Raw genomic sequence first — 17,497 nt, 5'->3', positions numbered from 1 at the left:
CAAGCAGTTACATGCCCCAGGCCACTGACGCAACCTCAGCAGAGTACACAGACACACACAGGCACAGATCAATCACCTGGCATTGGCAACAGCGGATACAAACCTAACTCTGCACATGTGCCACTTGCCTGTGGGGTCTCACAGGTGTGGGGCTAGCTCAGCAAGTCAGACACACAGCACGGCTTACTTCTCACATCAGATGGGTAGAGCTGTAGCCTCCTCCATGCAGCTGTGGTGCAACACTTCACATAGACACTCACCCACATGACAAGGAACATTCACACACATCAATGTCCAGGGGGCGTACACATCACTTGGACACTCTCACCACAGCGCCACTCAACTCACACGCATCTGTGGGTACAGTCACCTGTCACACCGGGGGGACCCCAGAATCACCTCAGGACTATAGACCAAAAATGCCACAAAGGATTAGCCAGGCTGAATGTGTCATGCACTATGCAGTGAATGTCACAGTAAGCACAATGCAAGTGAGGAGTGCACATATGAACTACATCATGCTCTGCATGGGAGACATAAGCCATTCCCCCCCCCTGGGACCCACTCTAAACAACATTGCATGTCTGTCACACCTGGACACAATGCCAAAAGTGACAGTCACAAAAAAGGTCCACAGTCAAAGGTAGTGGAGTCAGCACTCACCTGCTACCCTGGTCTCCCATACAGGCTGGGGTACTCTGGGAGGATGACATCCAACAATGCTTCATTCTCCTCCTGGGTGAATGGCTGGGCCCTCCCCACAGACCTTGACATGGTGCCAGAGGAAGCACAGACAGCAGCAATGTTTTCGACAGGAAAGTTGTGCAGGCAAGTGCCCTCTCATGGGTTCTGGCTGACTTATATTTGTCTTGCTGAGGGGCATTCATTTGGAGGAATACATAGTGATTGGTCAGATTCATTTGCATCTTACGTTTACTCCAATCCCTTTCCACATACACCAGTGACAGCATTTGCATCGTTAAAATTTTGAGCATCATGTCAAGTCAACAACCACTTTGCAACATTGTATTTTGTGGCCAACTGACTTTTCCAGGACACCTGATGGAAACATTTGAACTGAAAACTCTGTATCCATGACAACCAGCATGCATTTAGTGCCTAATATTTGTCCCTTATGTGTCCCCTATGTAATTTTCAAATCCACACACAGCTAGGGTGCGTTTCACACGTACCCCTATGGCACCAGTTGCACAGTGCGTTTGACACGTACCTGTACGCACTGGTAGTACACGTACGTGTAGGCACTGGTAGTACACGTACGTGTACGCACTAGTAGTACACGTCTGTGTGTACGTTCCGTACCACGCGTGCTCCTACGGCACCACTACTATAGTGATACGGACCGTACTTGCACGGTCCGTACCACGCGTACTCCTACGGCCCCACAGCTCTAGTGATACGGACCGTACACACGCCCTCAGAGCCTGTGTACGGTGCGTTTCACATGCGTACACTGGTGATAGGATGCGCACACGAAAGGAATGGAGGTCTCAGACTCGCACTAGGATGTACATCAAGTCATTGTCATTGCAGTCCTACATGTGCAGGGCCTAGGTGTGTCAGGCAGTGATATTGCACATGTCTCCTCATGTATTTGCACAATTGATGTGTGATGACCTGTGTACACATGTCATGTGTGATGGGGCAGTATGTGGTACACTTCCCCTTCACACTTTGCACATGTGTGCATGTAGTACAAACGTGTCAAGCACAGCATCACTGGTATGGCACAGTCACCACCACCCGCAACTGTCCCCTGATGCCAGGGACAGGGACACTAACAACTGACATTTAACGACCAGCGTGCCCCGATGTGACTATGTCATGTGTGTGTCATGTGTTCCCATGAGCTTGCTGTTGGTGTTCCGTCAACTACATCTGCTGTTGCTGCATCCAACATGTGTCTGTGTGTAGATGGGCATGGCACACATCAACGCACATCATGCCACATGTGGATTCCCACGTAACGTGTGTCGGTATGCATCGAACATGATATTTAGACATGAGGACATATCTGCGTCGTCTCAATGTCTGTGTTTTCTGTTTTCACGTGTACCCCTTCATCGCAATCTGTGTGATCTGTACAGTTGACATTCCATGTGACCTGTGCGTCTAGCTTGCCGTCAGGTGTGTGAGATGACATCCTTCAACTGCAGATATGTGGGTGTATGTCACTCTTGGGATGTCTCTGGCTGTTTACTTACACTGGCCCACAGCTCGTTTCAGGGCATGTCATGTAGACTTGCCAATCAACGGGTGTAGCTTGCTTTTCGTAGGAGTATCACCTGGCTGGCATAAGTGTCCTGGGTATATTGCACAGACCAGACTCTGTATTTAGCAGATGTGTATTAGCAGTTGAGCATGTGCTCAGTTCATTGACATTGATGTTGTTATGTTCTCACTCTTCGTTATGCATTCCAATTTTCTGCAGGGCACCGCCTGTCCCCAGACCAATGCCAGACTTGGGTGCCATGAGGGAACGTGACTGCATATGAAGTTACAGATTCACCCAACAGTTGATTGAGGACCTGACAAACAGGCTGGCACCACACCTCCAACCGCGACACAGGTATCCTACTGCGCTGACGCCAAGGATGAAGGTGATGGCAGCCCTACATTTTTTTGCCACAGGTACGTTTCAATTCACCATAGCTGATGTTGGTGGCATGTCACAGACGATGTTCAGCCGTGTCCTGCATGATGTTCTAACAGCCATGTTGGAGCACCTGGATGAATTCATCCATTTTCCGACTCCTGAGGAGTTGACAGGTGTCAAGGGTGATTTCTATGCCCTGGGAGGGATGCCCCATGTAATTGGGTCCATTGATGGGACACATTTGGCTTTGGTACCACCACAGGCACAGGAGGTTGCCTATCGCAACCGTAAACATTACCACTCTATAAATGCCCTTGTGGTGTGTCTTGCTAACATGCTGATTTCCCATGTCTGTGCACGTTTTACAGGGTCAGCACACGATGCCTACATTATGAGGCATAGCAGGGTGTCACAAATGATGCTGCGGCTGCACAACGAACGAGCATGTCTTGCTGGTGGGTATACTCTGTCCTGTGTTTTGCGGTATCTTTGTATCTTACGGCATCTCCTGACCCACTTCTTTACATGATGTTTCCATGTAGGGGACTCTGGCTATCCCAACATGCCATGGCTGATGACGCCTCTCCGAAACCCAAGATCAGCTGCAGATCACCGTTACAACAATGCACACGGGCAGACCAGGCGAGTGATTGAGAGGACCTTTGGCCTCCTGAAGAGCCGATTCCGGTGCCTTCACAAGACAGGCGGGTCCCTCCCATATGCACCGGAAAAGGTCTGCAAAATCTTCCTCGTCTGCTGCATGCTGCACAACATGGAAGTGGAGAAGGCAGTGCCACTCATCCTGGAGCAGGATAAGCAGGAACACCCACCCGTGGAGGATGAAGGGCTTGGTCACGAGGCAAGTGAGGAGGAGGAGAAGAAGGAGGAGGATATCCGGAGTCAGCTCATACGCAACTTCTTCTCATAATGGTAAGTCACTAGGTCTGAGTGTGCACGCTTTGATCCTTGTGTGGCATGTGTTGCAATGTGTGTGTCCAGCTGACTGTATGCTAAGTGACTCAGATGTGTGTTCTGATGTGTCACTCGAGTGATGATGTTATTCCACACATTTTTGCTGAGACACTAAATTTTCAATTCACATGGTGACAACATTATTCCTGTAGAGTAAATGACCATGTATGCGGATAACAATCTTTTAGCTGACTTCGTGTGTCTGTCATCCACAGGTTCTTGCGCATGTTGTCTGGTCGTGTCATCGTTGGCCTCCTACTATTCCTCACAAGTATTGCAATGTGTGCTGAATCAGCGTTCCATGCATGGACATGGGGAAAAGTCTTTTTGGGTGATGATTGCAGCAAGGCATTTTGGGGGTGGTACGTGTTTGGAATGTGTGGGGACTGCTCCTGTGCATGTTGTGTTACCATGCATACATGTTGAATCACCATGGGGCACATGACATGTAGCATGACTCCCATGAATTGATAGTCAACCTCCGTGACAGTCATCTGTAATGGTTTGTGGATTCTGATGAAGGCATCAATGTGTGTAAAACTTCCCTCAGAAACATACGGGATGCTACGGGTGGACATAGTGTGGGGCATCCCCATAAGAGGCTCAATGGGGAATTGCAGCCTCTCCGTGTGCAGCAGGGGGTGTTTGGCTCATCTCCTTAACTTGTGTGCCAGTTCATTTGGATTTACAACATCTGTGTTGTGAAGGGGGTGTCCAGTGTAGGTCCCACATGTTCAGCCAAATGACCTGTGAGTCTGTTCATATTGATGCAGTTCCCTTCATGTGAGCCTGAGTAATAAAGGTGTCACTCACCCTCCAAGGTGCCTCATCTCTGTCAATGCAGGTCTCTTGCCACTTTGCATGCGGCATCTCTGGCATAGTTGTCACAGATTGTGCATATGAGTCTATGTGTAGTTTGGCAACATGCATGCAGTTCTTCATGGGTTAGAATCTCTATTGTGCATGAAGTCCATGGTTGTGTATGTATTTGGGCATGTTGGTCCCTCCAACGGGCCATCAATGCCTGCTGAGGGTGGGTCTCCTGTGCGCAGCTCGGCCTTCTGTTTCCTGATCCTGTGTCAGTCATCTTTGGTGATTGTGCATCCATTTTCTCTGGGTGTGCCATGGGTAACCGGACACTCCTTCCTTTACATACGCCTGTTGCAGTTGTCCTTTCAGACATCCTTGTCTTTTTGTGCTACTTTTGGCCGCTGCACCTTGCCACCATTCTTGCCTGTAATTTCTCCCGCGCAGCCATTCCGGGGAAGCCCTCCTGCTCAGGCCACGCCCCCTCTGCGCGAGGCCACGCCCCCCCTGCCCTTTAAACGGCACGTTATCCTTCGCGCTGCCTGACAGATTGAACTCCTGAGGCGGAAGCCGGGAGCTACGAGCATTTTAAAAACTGTATATTTGTGCTGTCACTCCCTACCTGGCCGCTGCACCTTGCCACCATTCTTGCCTGTAATTTCTCCCGCGCAGCCATTCCGGGGAAGCCCTCCTGCTCAGGCCACGCCCCCTCTGCGCTAGGCCACACCCCCTCATATTATATCATGTGTCTCTCCCGGACGCGCAGCAGATGAGCGCAGCAGGCGCGCCGACAGCGCGCCTGAGGCGCTCTTAAAACAAGCCCGTCTGCGCCCGTCCGCGATCGTACGCGGTCCAGGGCCATACCTTTTGTCCCTCGGGAGGGACCTATATGGTGGAGCAGGCAGGAACTGCTGACTTTTCGCATGTCTACCCCTTGTCTACATAAATTGAGAGTGGAGGATAATACAGGCTGTGAACACTGCCACTTCTCTTTTGATCCTGGCAGGGATGTGGCCCCTAGAAACTATATCCTGGACTGTGGCCTGCTCAACGTACGTTCTCTGCGGAAACACAAATTAGATCTATACGACCTATTCACTGAGAAACAGTGGGATCTTGTGTTTCTTACTGAGACATGGCTAGATGAAGGTTCTACCCCTTATGCCTTAGAGGCACTACCAGAGGGCTATACAATGCTTAGGCAAGATAGACTCACCGGTAGAGGAGGGGGCATTGCTATTATAGCACAGAAAAATCTACGTTGTCAATTAGACCACTCCTCCATCCTGGACAGTGAGGCAGGGAGCTTCACTGTCAAAGTGAATGAGAGCTGTACGCTGAAGGGCATGTTAATCTATAGACCCCCAGGCCCTATAGCCAGGTTTGGGGAGAGTCTGGTGGAAGGTATAATTAGGCTGTCCGGTTTTAGGTTTAAACCTATAATAACTGATAAAACCCCACCGAGAGGGAAATAGCCCACACCAGTGTAAATATATAAACACTGAAAAAACACCTGCATAACCACAAACTAAATGTAATTCAAAGAAAGGAAAAGGAGTGTGAAAGAGTAATTTGTTTCCTTCTTGAAGGGCCCAATACAATGTAACTTTGTGACACAAGGTAGCAGCAAGAAAGACTGGGCTAATATTATTCTGCTTGAGTTTTGGTGTTTAGGGATGTCACTAAAATATTGTTTCTCCTTCATTTGAGTTAAAGTTGTGGGGTTTAGAAGCATGTTTTAGGTCTTGTTTACTTATTTTATAAACTGTATAGAATCAGGAAATATCAAAATCATATTTGATATTTTGGCTGAGTTTGATTCTTTCACTGATAGGTAAAATGGCTGGTTTCATAAGAATCTTTCACAATATGTGACATCACATTTACCCACAGAAAATGTGCCACTTGCTAGATGGTATGCTGAAAGCATCCTTACAATCTTCAGAGTTAATGAAGAATGCTTTTGACTTTTTAGTCCATTTTGATGCACTGTTTTGTTATGTGCGGGAACTAAAATGCAAATATTTCACATTTTGTGCTTTGTGTGGCATCAAAAAAAGAGTCATCCCAACTGTGTCACTTACACTTAGCTGATGTTCTCAGTCCAAGGGAAGGGGCTGTGACTGCTATATTATCCATGTGGCAAGCGGTTATAGACTTTTTGATGAGTAATGATGCCAAAGGCAAGAAATGTGAGGATCTTTGGTCACATCGTGATAGTGATGTGAAAAGAAAAGAAAGAACACTCTACCGCATTCTTAGATTTTTACAGGAAGACATAACTGCTGTAGTGGACATAATAAAAAAATTTAGAGTCTGTAACACTCTTGTCTGCCAAGTGTTCAGCATACTTGGTGTAGATCTGAAACATTTCCTTGAGAGTAGGCTGGGAGACACCTTTAGTGAATTTGGCACTGCAACATGTTCCATGTTAGAGTGATTGCCACTTGGTAGCAAAGCAATGTTGAAGAGCAATTCAGGATCTTTTATTTTACAATGTTTGAGAAATGGCTTGCAATGATGCATAGAAATGTCCCTTCACCAACCATGGCATTTGAAGTCAATGAAACCTTACTGTGGTACTCTGTACAAGTTTTAGTTCCCGTCTGCAAAGGGAATCTTCTCCGTAGTTTCAAACGTGCTGCTTCATTTTTGACTGCTTCAATAACTCTGAGGGCATAAGTGCCCAGTTTAATGCAATGTTGCAGAACCTGGCCAGAGAATCACAATCTTCAAGTGCACCAGTATTGGCATGGAAAGCTATGTCAGTGGCCAGAGTTAGCAAATTGTCTACTGGTTGTTTTAGCATTGCCAGTCTCAAGTGCCAATGATGAGATGGCTGTTTCACAGAAAAAAGTTTACATGAGAAGGAACACACATGACCAAAGACTCACTGAAGAAGTATTGTATGGTGTACTACAATAAGTTTGATTAGCAAAAATGTATTTCGACCTTGTGTACACTGTACGTACACTGTCTATATACAATTCACTATCAGTGCAGAAAGCAAGCAATAATAACAGCAAAACGTGCCATAAACACCGGAAAAACACTGTTTCTGTTGTTTTAATGGTGTGAAAATGCGTAACCACTGATAACCACTGTTTTTTTAAGGTGATGAAATCACTTGAAAACACTGGAAAAAACCCCACCGGAATTTGCCAAAAATAGAAACTGAAAACAGTAAAGCCTAGGTATAATGGAGGCTGTGCAATGCAAAGACAAATTCCTGGTACTGGGGGATCTTAACCTACATTTAAACAACCCCACAGATAATGTTAGTAGGGACTTTTGCCAGGCATTGGGAGCCCTCCAACTGAATCAAATAGTAAGTGGTCCAACTCACCAGTTGGGACACTTACTGGACCCCATATTCGTCAATTGGGGGGAAGTAGAAGCTAAGACCCCCATTCCCATCCCTTGGTCGGATCATCACCTGGTACCATTCTCCATACGAATTTCCGGGGTTAAACCCCCGGAGCCAGCTACACTGTACCATCCCAGGCGGAGATGGGCTACCTTTTCCCAGGCTAAATTCAGTGCGGCACTGACTAAAGGAGGAAGCCCTGGGGGGGATGATGCGGATACGGCTAATACCAATCTATGCAAGCGTATCAACGAGGCGCTTGATTGCACAGCCCCACTTTCGCACGCCAGATTGGGTGGCCGCCTTCAAAAAACTGCCCCGTGGTTCAGTGATGAACTACAGGTCACGAAAACAGCATTGAAGCGAGTCGAAAGACAGTGGCGGGGGGCTCCTTCTAAGGAAACTAGGGAGGCCTACCTAACGGAGAGGCGAATTTATCACGGGCTAATCAGGAAGTCCACAGCAGCATATTACACCATTAGAGTTAGCGAAGCTGGTAACTCGATGAGGGAGCTCTTCTTGCTCTATAAAACCCTCTCAAGTGGGAAACCAGCCATGGCTCCAGATGACTGCTCAGTGGAATCCTGTGATAGGATAGCTGACTTTTTTTCCGAAAAGATAGCAAAAATATACTCGGCATTTCCCAGTCATCCCATTGCTGGAACCGAATTTGCGGAAAGCCCGAGGGAATGGAGGGACAGACATACACTGACCAACTTTGTCACCCCGCCCTCGGAGGACCTACTAAAAATCTGTATATCCGTCAAGTCGGGTTCCCCGCGGGATCCCACCACACGGAAACGGCTACTGGATAGCTTATCGGTGCTAGAACCATATATAAGACATCTACTGGATGTGTCTTTTAGCACCAAGATCATGCCCAAAGCCTGGAAACAGGCGGTGGTTCTACCTCTCAGGAAGAAATCTAACATCAGCTTTGAGAAACTAGAGAACCTCCGGCCGATCTCCCTTGTGCCCTATCTGGCCAAAGTGGCGGAAAAAACGGTAAACATGCAACTGATGGATTTCGTGGATGAGGCTGCCCTACTACACGATACCCAGTTTGGTTTCCGTCCCCGCCACTCAACGGAATCAGCGCTTCTGATGGCTGTGGAGACCTTACGCCAGGGGGTGAATGAGGGTCATACTATGGCCCTCATCCTATTGGACCTGAGTGCAGCATTCAACACCGTAACTCACACCACCTTGCTACGGTTTCTGAATAGTGGAGGAATATCTGGAGCTGCCCTCGCATGGATCCAGTCCTTCCTGACGGGGAGAAGCTTTCAGGTCTGCCAGGGCGAATGTTATTCCAGGGATATTGGCAGCAAGACTGAGGTGCTCGTAGTGGGGGGGAGCCCATCTGTCTGGTCGTCGGCGTGGTGGCCCCCAAGCTTGGGTGAGGCTCCAACACTCTGCCAAGAAGTTCGGAACCTTGGAGTCTGGTTAGATGCTGATCTGTCTTTTGGACCGCAGATAGGACGTGTGGCGGGCGTCTGCTTCAGCGTCCTGAAAAGTATACGGAAGGTCTTAGATCTCCTTCCCACGTCAGACCGCAGAACGTTGGTGCACGCCCTCGTCACATCACGCCTGGATTATGGCAATTTGCTGTACCTGGGAGCAACTAACAAGGCCATAAATCGCCTTCAGGTGTTGCAGAACGCGGCAGCCCGCCTCATTCTAAAATTTCCCAAAAGAGTGGCCTCCAAAACTGCCCTTCGGACTCTTCACTGGCTGCCAGTGAGGAGCAGGGTTGAGTTTAAGGCCCTCTGTACCTGCCACCGCATCCTTACTGGGAAGGCGCCAACACCGCTCCAGAACCTGATCACCAGGTACGTACCCACACGCTCCCTTCGTTCTTCCCACGGAGGCCTCGCATGGGAGGCAGATCTTTCCGTTACCTGGTGGCTAAGAGCTGGAATGCTTTACCTTTGGACCTCCGTCTTGAGTCATCTGAACCTGGCTTCAGGAGGAAGTTAAAAACATATTTATATACACGCTAGCCTGCACAGACTCAATGGTCGAGTCTGTGGGAGTTCTTCTGTTCTAGCGCGGGGACACGCTTTGAGCGTAACCAAGCGCTCTATAAAATTCCCTTATTATTATTATTATTATAGTTTCCAGGACATGCCGCCTGCTGCTGCGGCCCCTGCAGCAAGGGCCCACAAAGTTGCTGGATTTGGCAACACACACGCCTCAAGGATGCTCCTCCCTTCCTTCCTCCACCCATTCATTTGGCTGTCATCAGCTTGTCTGTGCCACTGTTGTGTCCACGCGGTGCCAAAGGCAGGACCGTCAGCGCATGCAACATGCACATTGCACGACCCTCATGTCCTTGCATGACCCACATCACACTACAGTCTGATGTTGCAGCCACCCTCAAAGCATGTCCATCCGAAAATCAAGTGCCTGCTCTCAGGCATACCCTAAGCGCACACACGACACCTTTGCATGGTGAGTGTGCAACTCCAACTGCCTACACAGCGCTGCCCCACCTTCCAGGCCCTGTCACACCAACTAGGTCATGTCCCTCCTACTCCACCCCAGCTCCGTACACCAGCAAGGCCATGGGAGTGGGACTCAAGCCTTCAGCATGTAGTATAGTGGCGTCATCTGGCACATGACCAGGGATCATCTCTCAGCGTGTCAATCTTCAATGTGTCCAGGCCCCCCCTCTCCACCATCACATGCACACACAACCTCATCATCAGTTCGTATGCCATTGACAGCCAGAGGCTCCTCACCCTCACCAAAGACGCAGCCGTTGCCAGTTCCAACATTCAAGAAGGCATGAGGTCCGTTGATGAATGGCTGAACATCAGCCACCTGAGGCAGGACTTGTACCGGACTGAGGTAATCATCTGAGCATTGTCCCCTTACAGCTGGGTCAACTCCTTGTGTCCCACCCGCCAGGGCCTTACACAAGCACCCAGTGCCCATGCACACAAGATGGTGTGCATCATGGATTTGTCGCTCACATTTGCCATGCAAATCACCAGCATCTGTACCTCATGCTGCAACACCCTCTGCATGATGCACATGATCCACAGATAGATCCACTCCAAGGAAAGACAGACCATCCCCCAGGTCCACGACAACAGCCGTGTCAACTACTGCCCCGCCCTCTATGGACCAAGTACATCCAAACTCACAGGAAACTTGTCCACATCCAGGATGCATCTGCACACCTCAGCTTCAGCATCCTACACCCCAGCCACATCACCCTCCACCTGAGATAGCTGCAATGGATCACTGTCTGCTGCAGGATGACCTTCAGACTCCTCAACCACACTCAGGAGGCAGTCCACAACCCCAGACCCCAAACAAACCTTGGACGTCTGTTATCCGAGACCCCGTTGGGCCAACTCCGTGCATCCAACCTTGCCCTGGCCACCATTCTTCACATCCACCGTACTCCAGCATGCAGGACACAGTTCTTCCACCTGGCCAAACATACCTGGTACTCCCTCCCCGGGAACATCCACATGAGCCATGACCTCTACGCCTTAATGATACTCACCCAAATTGGTCTGTCCACACAGTATTGCAAGTCCCCCCTCAGCAGCTTGAGGCCATCACGGGTGAGTATTGTGCGCCATGTCTGTATTGGATGATACATTGTAAGACATGTGTGTCCTGTACCAGACTCAGTTCCCCGGGTATGGATGGCTGGAGTTAGCTCAACACTCAGGCATAGTTTGACATTTCCCCATACGTAGGTTGTGTACTCATGCAAAATGACTGCAACATATAATTAAATAAATTAACTTTTATTCTCGGTGGGGGGACTTGTTTAGTGTGGAAAAATAGTTGCTATACAGTGTGCATAGAATCCAAAGTTCACAGGGGGAGTTGGGATCCTTGTCATTTGAAGTCATCAGAGTCCAGACAACAGTGTTTGGCATCATTGGTCAGACTGTGACCAGCAAGTCCATGTGGCAGAGAATGTGCTGCTGTTGTGCATGAGGGCCAGGTGCCAGGCCAGGTGACCTGGGAGATGTGGATGGTCCGCTGCCTCTCACGGTCTTTTCCGTGGATGACCCACCTTCCTCAGGGGACCCTCAGATGCAGGCCTTGACGATGCTTGGGACGCTCCGTCGGACGAATCCTCCTCCTCCTCCTCCCTCCCTGTGGCTGGTGGTGGTCTTTGCCTGGGGGCACAGGGAGGGTTACCCATGTTGTCGGTGATCCAACGGAGTGAACGGCTTATGTCCATTTGCACCGCCAGGTGCTCAGCCAGTCTTACCTCCATCCGTCCTTGGTGTTGTTGTTGACTGGCGTGTTGCTCAGCCTGCTGGTTCCTAATCTCTGTGAGGGTCTCCACTACCTGGCTGATGGCCCTGGTGTCACGCCGGTATGTGTCCAGGATGTGGCGTATGTGTGACATACCGGTCCCTTCAGCTGGCTGGTCAGGTTCTCGCCTCCGCCTGCCTCCACTCCCACCCCCCCTGCCCACACGAGCCTGGCCTGCCGTTGTGGGCACATCGGGTCTACGGGACCCCTGAGAGATGGCATTTGCGGGGTTGTCTGCCTCCTCCTGGGTGTCCGGAGAACCTTGACCCTCCAGGTCAGACTGGCTCAGTTGTTCAGTGTGGGCAGGGCTCCTGGGAGTCTCCTGGGATGTGGCAGGAATGGGGGTGGTGGTTGGCACAGATGTACCTGAAGCAGGTGCTGCAGGGGCTTGGGCACCAGAGGGTCCAGGTGGGTTGGGGTCATCCACAGAGTGTTGAGAGTCATCGCTGCCGGTGGGATCAGCTTCCTGCCGAGCCTGGGACTGTGATTCTTCCCCCCCATTGTTGGGGGGAGATCCATGACGTTGCCCTGTATGTGAGAGAGAGACAATGTTAATGCTGTTTCATGCAACATCCATGTTTCATACATATTCAAGTTGGCACAGTTCCTCGAGGTAGTTGGATGTGTCTAGCATTCCTCTCAATTTTCACTTGTGGATGGGTATGTTGCGGGGGACAGATTGATATGTTCTCATGAGTGTTTGCCATGTAGATCTTTGGCTGTGATGCTTCTTTGGCTATGGATTGATCTTGTTGTGTGACATGTCCATTGTGAGAGTGGTTAAATCCATTGCCTGCCTGTGTGCTTGTGTAAGGGGTGCTTGTGTAAGGGGTGTGTGTGACAGGGACTGCTGTTGGGTGTAGTGTGATTTGGCATTGGGTCTCCCAGGTGACGTGTCTGTCCCCTCATGGAGCATGCTGGCATGACAGTTAGTGTGAGTTCCGGTCCTAGATATCTGAGCTTGTGGTGTTGGTGTTAGGGTTTACAGTGGTCACAGGAGAGCCTTGTGCTGCCTACAGCAGGGCCAAGTGTCAGCTACCTTGTCAGTACTTAGCCAGTCCCTGTGCATTGATCATGGTGCATGGGTATGTACCTGGGCCATATGGGCTGAGGGCAATGATGTCTGCTTCTGAGTTGAACAATGTGTTTTTTTAGCCCCATCCTCCCAGCATCACGAACATCCAGTCTTGTGTTTGTGTTTTGTGTAGCCTGGGACATGGCCTTGCTTTGTGAATGGGGCCTGCACATGTTAGTGGCATGAGCATTGTTTTTGAGTGTGGTTGTGTCAGGTGAGGGCTTGGGGGTAGTTGCGTGCATTTGGTGTAGTTGGGGTGCGGATGCCATTACCCCCATGTTACGTAAGTTGTTAGTGTACTCACCAGGCTCTGCAACTCCTTCGACTTCGTGTACTCCCACCGGCGGAAGCAGGGCCATCACCTTCTCCTCCCAGGGATGGTAATGTACCGGTCTGCGGGGCAGCCCACCTCCAGTGATGTTGCTCTGGGCGTAGTCCTCATTCATTTTGCGCTTGACTGTCCTCCGCAGATCATACCACCTGGCTTGGCATTCATTCCTGGTGCTTCTGATGGGCGCAGCAGCATTCACCCTATCGACGATCCTCTGCCACAGGCGTGATTTTTCGGCTATGCTGGTCTGTCTGACCAATGTTCCAAAGAGCTGTGGCTCGACTCTGATGACTTCGTTGACAAGGATGTCCAGCTCCTCCCTTGTGAACTTTGGATTCTTGTCTGTGGGCATGGTGTGGGGTGAGGGTGTGGATGGTTGTGGGTGTGTGGGTGTGAATGTGACGGTGTGGGTCTGAATGTGAAGAGGGGGTCTGTGTGAAGGAGGTTGTGTGAAGGTGTGTAAGTTAAGGTGTATGGGTGCAGTTGTTTGTGTGTGGTGTCTGTCAGCAGTGGGTCTGTTGCAAAGGCTCATGGTTTGTGTGTGTGGGCCCTTTTTATTGGTCCATTTGTGAGTGTGGCTGGGTTTGAAATTTTGGTGGCTGTGTTATAAGAGGTGGTTGTGAGTTTGGGCCTCTGTTTGCCTGTTTGGATGTGCCAGGTCAGTCATTTAGATGTAGACATGTTTTGTGGTGTTGTGCGAGTCGAATTGACCCTCCTTGTGGTGTTTTACAGTGTCCTGGTTCTGTATGAGTCGTTTTCGCGTATGTCAGGTGCGTACATAAGCGATGTTGTTGTACAGTGCTCACATATGCAATGTTGTTGTAAGGTTCGTACATGCGCGATGCTGGTGTACGGTGTTGGGGTACGGTGCGTACAAGTACGGGGCTGGGGTATGGTGCTGGGGTATGGTGCGTACAAGTAAGGGGATGGGGTATGGTGCTGGGGTATGGTGCGCACATGTACGGGGCTGGGGTACGGTGTTGGGGTACGGTGCTGGGGTACGGTGCGTCCAAGTACGGGGCTGGGGTACGGTAGTGGGGCACGGCGCGTACACATACGGGGCTGGGGTACAGTGCGGACATGGTGGGGGGGTACGGTGCTGACATACGTGGGTGCGGTGCTGACATATGCGTGAATATCTCGAAGTGTGCTTTCTCGTATTTTTAATACTTTCTTAGATGCCATGTTATAAAAAATACATTTACATATTTCTTTTTCAAGTACCCCACCAGACAAAATGCAACAAAGGTTGGTTTTCATGCCATAGCTCAGTTTCCACATGTATTAGAATGTATTGATGGCACTCACATTCAAATATGCTCTTGAATCTGTCTATTTGTAGTACACATTGCATTTCCAGATCTAAATGTTATGTTTTTCTAAATGTAGGCGACAGTGCTCATTCCATTTGTCCCATATTTATGACTCCTTGCATAAAAGCCAGAACTGCAAGGGAGAACAGATACAACAGCACACATAAACGTATAAGATCAGTAATAGAGCGCCATTTGGAATTCTTAAGCGGAGGTTTCATTGCCTTCATAAAAGTGGTGGAGCATTGCAGTGCACACCTGAAAACAATTGTAAAATCATAGCTATGTGTGTTATTCTTTACAATATAGCAATGAGAAAGGGACTACCAGTTGAACCTGCTGATGATAGTTGAGATGAAGATGAAGAACTAAACCCACCCCATCCCAACCAGAACAAGAGGCAACTCTGGCAGCTGAGGGCAGAGCACGATGAAGTGACATTACAAATAATTATTTCTAAATTAAGGACTAAATCATGAATCGACAAATATTTGAATGCTCATAATTGTACTTTATTGTACTTATATATGTTGTTTTTATTTTGCAGATAACCAACATGAAGAAATTATCTTTTTGAAGTTTCCATTATCATTATCTTGTCATGATATTTTTTTTGATAACACAAATTCAAATTAATAACAAACAAAAGTGGTATGTCAAAATCAGTCCTTAAACAACTTCTTCTTTCCTTTAACAGTGGTATCATGTGTTTTTCCTATTACAGCATCACTACTTCTGCCTCTTCGAGGCTATATAACAGTAGGCACGGGTACTGGTGAGGTATCCATATTAGACAACTAATCCCTTTCGCCTGGTGTATTTGAACTGTCAGTGGTGACATTAGTGGTTTTTAAATCGATAACAACATTATGAATATGTGCTAAACTACCTTTCAAAACACTGCTTTCGTTTTATGTCTGCACAAATTATGTGTGGCATTAGCAAGCCTATCCACAGAGCGTCATACAGATTGTTGTTGCTGTCTTAAATGACACAACTCATGCGTCATTTGAGCAACACCCTGTTTAAATGTATTGGGCATACTGCTTATGGCCTTTGACATGCCATTAACGTTTTCTGACATTGCAGTAAATCCGTCATACATAGGGCCCGATTATGATGCGGGCAGGAAGGGCCCCAACCATCGTTTGGAGCCCTCCTACCAGCATTGTAATCACCGATTCGGATTCCCTTCCGACCGAGCCATTTCGATGGGCTTGGATGGAAGGGAATGTGAGTCAGTCTTCCAAATGGCTTATGACGAGCCCGTCCACCATTCGGAAGGCCCACAGTAATCCCCCGGCCGGCTCTTTCCGACCGAGGGATTACGATGGCAGTGACTCACTGCCATTTTTGTGCCGGCCTTTCCGGCACAAAAAGGCATTGGGAAATGTTAGAAGGCGACCTCAGAGGAGACAGGGAGGTACCTGAGCACCCTGAGACCTACCCTCGGGGTATCGTAGCCGGGCACTGGCGGGAGACTCCTCAGGGGAAGAGTCTCGTGTCTAGGATCATACACACTGCACCACACGACAAAGAGACACCACACGGTATGTTCTTGGGAACAGATCTTCATCTAATCAGCTTCGTAGGATCTTTATGATCAACAAGGTGGATATTTACAAATAGAGCACGGGCTAAAAGAGTCTCGGTAGGGATAGGGGGAAGCGGGACAGTCTTTGGAGATCCGGATCAATGCAGGGACGTACCCGGCGCACAGCTCACAATCCTCGAGCTGGGGGATACGCTGTGGTCATTGGGGTCCAGCCGGACCGAGGGAGTCTTTAGGAGCCGCGAGTCACTCAGCAGGGCTCAAGCACAAGGTCGGAGGTCTTACGATCTTCAGAGGAACCGCGAGTCACTCAGCAGGGCTCAAGCACAAGGTCGGAGGTCTTACGATCTTCCGGGGAGCCGCGAGTCACTCAGCAGTGCTCAAGTACAAGGTCGGAGGTCTTACGATCTTCAGGGGAGCCGCGAATCACTCAGCAGGGCTCCAGTGTTCCAAGGTTGCAAGGAAGCCGCGACCACGTCATCAGGGCTCTCGTCGTTCCAGAGTCGAATCTGCCAGATAGTCCCGGAGCACCCCTTGTTATAGGTCAACTCCTCTTTGATGTCCGGAGTCTGTGTAGGCAGGGGTCTTAGCACCTGGGGGTCGCTTGTTGGAGTTTCCTGCCATGTCGTCCTTTGATCCTTTCAGGGCCGGGTTGGGAGGAGTCCCAGACACACAGCAGGCGTGGAGCCAGCCCTCAGGGAGGCCGGAGGGCCGATCGAAACCCATCTCCCAAGGGGAGGTCAGAGGTGCGATGGAAACTGCTCCTCCCTCTCTCACTCCGTGGGAGCGCGATGTCCTCCAGCCAGGGCGGCGCCTCTAGGCCTGAGTTGCGCTGGAGCCGGGCAGCCATCATAGGTGCATGAAGGGGGCACGCGGGCCCTGTGGTGCTAGGAAGATGGAGGGCACGGACGGGGAAGTCCGGGTCGGGCGTGTGTGGGTTCTGGCGGGAAGGATGGGGCCGTGTACTCGGGGGCTGAGGGAGGTGCACGGGTCAGGGTGTGTGGCTAGGGGTCAGTGAATGGCCATGCCACAAGGCTGGGTCTAACACGCGTCCCCCCCAGCTGAAAGCCGGAGAGAACTACCCATCCTCTTGGGGGTTCTCTTCGCTGAGGCGGAAGAACCGGGAGAGGCCGTCAGCGTTGGCGTGGTCAGTACCAGGGCGATGCTCTA

This window comes from Triturus cristatus, chromosome 8 (genome assembly GCF_964204655.1).
Source record: "Triturus cristatus chromosome 8, aTriCri1.1, whole genome shotgun sequence".
NCBI classification, from domain to species: Eukaryota; Metazoa; Chordata; class Amphibia; order Caudata; family Salamandridae; genus Triturus; species Triturus cristatus.
The sequence above is the reverse complement of the archived record's forward strand: the minus strand, read 5'-3'. Positions refer to the sequence as shown.